Raw genomic sequence first — 4232 nt, 5'->3', positions numbered from 1 at the left:
TTAATTAAAGCAACTCTTAACTTTCTTGCATTTCACACACAGCATTTTGAACATCCACAACTCCACCTCCCTCCAAAGGCCTACTCTCCCCTCCTCCATTACGTCCTCATTGCGTCTATGATAGACGTAGGCGTTGGCATGGTAATGTTAGATACATGGAAGAGGAGGAAGAGTGTAACCTTACAAATGCAAAGTGTTAAAACTCAACCGGAGTCAGTGATGACTGATGAGTTTTAGAATAAGGGTTACAGTGCTAACGTTAGATAGTAGCGTTAACGTTACTAGTAAGTGGAAATGCACAAGGAAGATAATGTTAATGTTACAGAGGCTACACTACAGTAGGCTAACGTTAGCCATTAGCAACTGGATGCTGTGTTGTCATATATAATGTTATGAACTGAACTAAACTCCTTTATTTGTCATTTTTATGCGCAGCACAAAAAATGAACTGACATTTCGCATACCCCAAGCAAAAAGAAACAAAACATTTAAAAACAATTTGTGTAACATACATGAAAGAACATATAGTGCAATAGTAAGATGAAAAGGGTCGACATTTCACAGTCAAAAACTCCACATCCTGAGAGCAGAACTGGGAGATCCTCTTCACATCACAGCACCATGAATTGTTTGTGTATACACCACGGAGCTTACCAGATGAAGCAGCCTCCCTGTCTGCTCTATGTAGTGTTAGCCTCCTTAGCTCAACTATAGCGTCTGATATGTTACCATTCATCCATGTCTCAGTGAACACAAGGACGCAGCAGTCCCTCACTCCTCAGTGAGTGGATCTCCATTGTCGGATGTAATCCATTTTCGTGTCCAACGAGCGGACGTTCGCCAGAAGGCCAGCTGCTTTGATGGGGTTAGCATAGCTCTAACCCCTCTGCGGTTCCCTCGCTTCCGTGTCCTGTCACAGCGCTGCCGGCGTCTTCCCTTTGGGACAGCTCCAGGTGAAACCATGGCCATCTCAGGTTACTAGTTTATATCCACAAGCGTCTCTGTTACTAGCATATTTATTGTCTCACAGACTCAGGGATGGAGGGTGTGGGGGGATGTTACGCGAGCGTTACCTCTGTCGGAGGCCTGCACGTGGGGAAGACAGACAGGACAGGAGAAAACTCCGACCAATCATTGTATTCGGTCCGAATGCAGTGAGTTTCTTAGAACCATATTTGAATGGTATAATTATGAGTTTTCATCTCTGGTGGAATTCACTTACATTTCAGTGTGCCATCAGCTTATTAATAGCATTTTAAACTAAACAAAGAAAAATTTAAAATTTCCAGAAAGTTAAGTGTTGCTTTAAGGCCTGAATTCTCTCTTAATATGCAACATATTATTCTGGAGGTCTAAAGTCATGTCTCACAGAGTTGGTGATTAAAACTAAACGGTAACACTTTACAATAAGGTACACAAAATTAGAGTAGTTACTGAGGAACTAATGAGGAATGAATGAGGAAATAATGAGGAACGAATGAGTAGTTACTGGGGAACTAATGAGGAACGAATAAGGAAATAATGAGGAACGAATGAGTAGTTACTGAGGAACTAATGAGGAACGAATAAGGAAATAATGAGGAACGAATGAGTAGTTACTGAGGAACTAAGCTAAACAAAATTAGAGTAGAAGAGGAACTAATGAGGAACGAATAAGGAACTAATGAGAAACTAATGAGGAAAGAATGAGTAGTTACTGAGGAACTACGGTACACAAAATTAGAGTAATTACTGAGGAACTAATGAGGAACTAATGATGAACTAATGAGTAGTTACTGAGGAACTAAGGTACACAAAATTAGAGTAGTTACTGAGGAACTAATGAGGAACTAACTATTAGTTAATGGTCAGTTCTTCATTAACTCATGATCAAATTTCATAGAGGGGTTAATCACAACTTAATGATTAGTGAACTAGTTACTTCATCAGTACAGAATCATTACTCAGTAACCTGTCCATTACTTAACCTTTTAATGTCCTAAAGTAAAGTGACACATAATGAGTAGTCTTTCATTACTTCATCATCATCTGTACAATTAGTTCCTTAACAAAAAAAATCACAGACAGCAGGATTCTTGAGAAGAGTTTTATTCATTATTTTCAGACCACATACACATTAATATGATCATCCATGTTATTCTGTACGATGATGCCTTAAGGTGCTGACACACCAAACTGACATCAAAGAACTAGCAGCGACGAAAGCCAACTGTTGCGTCGTCTACGTCGCCTCACGTCGCCCTGTGTCAGTTGCATTTGAACACACTACAAAGACTACATCCGACGGCCAAGTAGCACGTACGTTCTGCGCCTGCGTGAGAGGAAGTAACGCAAAAAGGGAAACCGGAAGTCCGCTGAATGCAAAAGGTTCTTTCGAGATGAGCCAGGCCTGCACAGATTCAATCACCGGCAATGCATGCCGATTAGTTTTGTGTCCGACTACATCCCGACTTGCTCTGACGTATTACAAAAGTGGACGGCGATAAAACGGTGAGTGCGAGGCGGCCGCAGTTTTTAGAGCCAGGTGCTGCAGTTGCTCTCCACCGACTGCACCGCCTGGCTCTCACCTGATCTAACAGCTGATTGGTTTAGATGTCGACTCAACAAGATGACGTTCTAGATAAACTTTTCATTTTTGTTGAATTTTAGAGATTAAGATTGTATTTGTCTGATTTGAAGGTTTATTCTGTAACAGAAAACATGTTGTGTGACTGATGTTGAAGTTTAGTCATCAGAGACTAAATAGCCCTACATTCATCATAAACTATACAGAGTCTACTGTATATTAACACTGGACTTTTGTAATTATTGAAATATTTAGCAACACAGACTTGTGGTCAGTGGGATGTGAGGATTCTTAAAATAACATCTGTAGCCTACAGATGTGAAGCCCTGACTGTATCTGACTGATCTTTAATGAAAGCTGTTGTCTTGTATTTGTTTTCCTCTGAAAATATGAACCTTATAGTCAAACACTGTTTATTTAGCCTGTATAGTTGAGGGGACAGGACAAACTGATATGATGCTGATTTACAGGGGAATTCATGTCAAATGGATGATAAACCACGAACATAAACTACAGATCACATGTAAAGCATTTTAATAAATTATTCTATCATAAAAACAACTGGTGACTGAAAACAAACTGATATATGGGTCTGATCACTTTTTTAATGAACTGACATCATTCCAGACAGGGATCACTTTTTTAATGAACTGACATCATTCCAGACAGGATGTATGTGTGTCTGTGACTTCCTGTACGGACTGAAGGCTGCTGGAAACTGTTGGGAAACTGTCTTACGCCTGCTCTTGTCTACTTTCCAGGCGAGGCACAGTTCATCTCGAACGAGCCTATTAACTAAGTAGCGGAGTGAGAGAGTGGTACATCCTGTGTCAGCCGAGGGGTTTCCTATCTGTGCAGCCGAGCACCGCAGCACCTCCATGGACTATTACATCCAGACGGTCCCGGTGTTTCCTCCGCAGGCTCCACTTCACTCAGCTTCACTCAGCTGCCCGACAAACCCGCTGCTTCTTCCCACTTTAACCTGAATAACAAACCAGGGCTCGGTGGTCTGGTTGGATCCAAACAGAGAGCTGGGGCTAGCTCAGAGACTAGCGGAGGCTAACTGGCTGTGCTTCCCTCCGGCCATGCTGCGGCTAGAGTTGCCACCCGTCCCGTTTTTCCCAGAATTGTTCTCTTTTTTCATCAGCTGTCCCGGGAAAAAAAAAATCTCTCCCGGGACACAATTTGTTCCGTTTTTTGGGGAAAATGCAGCAGCAGCAGGCCAAGGAGTCCATCCAGAACGACGCATAGCGCGTCCAAATTCACACCTGTTCTTCTCTATGGTTTTTCTCCGCGACTGTGCGTCATAGCGAGAAACCACGCATATCAAGTGGAACAGCGGAATCGTAGCTTTCCGAATGTTTTCACAGCGAAAAAAAATGATAAAGTTACACTAAAATGATGTATAACAGAGCTTTCATACAGCTCTGCACATACATTACTCTTGGATGGATTACTCGCGAATCCAGGGTTGCACAGAAATGCCACGCATATCATATGAAAGCGCAGGAGCAGAGCTTTCCAGTGATACCACACACATCATTGTGCTGTCATCCCATCACGCTATAAATACAGATCAATTGTCTACCAAATAAAAACCTGACGAATTTCTTTACAACCCATTATACAGATCTTGTTATCAGTCACTTCATATAGTGAGGAATAT

The sequence above is a fragment of the Epinephelus moara genome, chromosome 20 (genome assembly GCF_006386435.1).
Source record: "Epinephelus moara isolate mb chromosome 20, YSFRI_EMoa_1.0, whole genome shotgun sequence".
Taxonomy (NCBI): Eukaryota; Metazoa; Chordata; class Actinopteri; order Perciformes; family Serranidae; genus Epinephelus; species Epinephelus moara.
Note: the sequence above shows the minus strand (reverse complement) of the source record.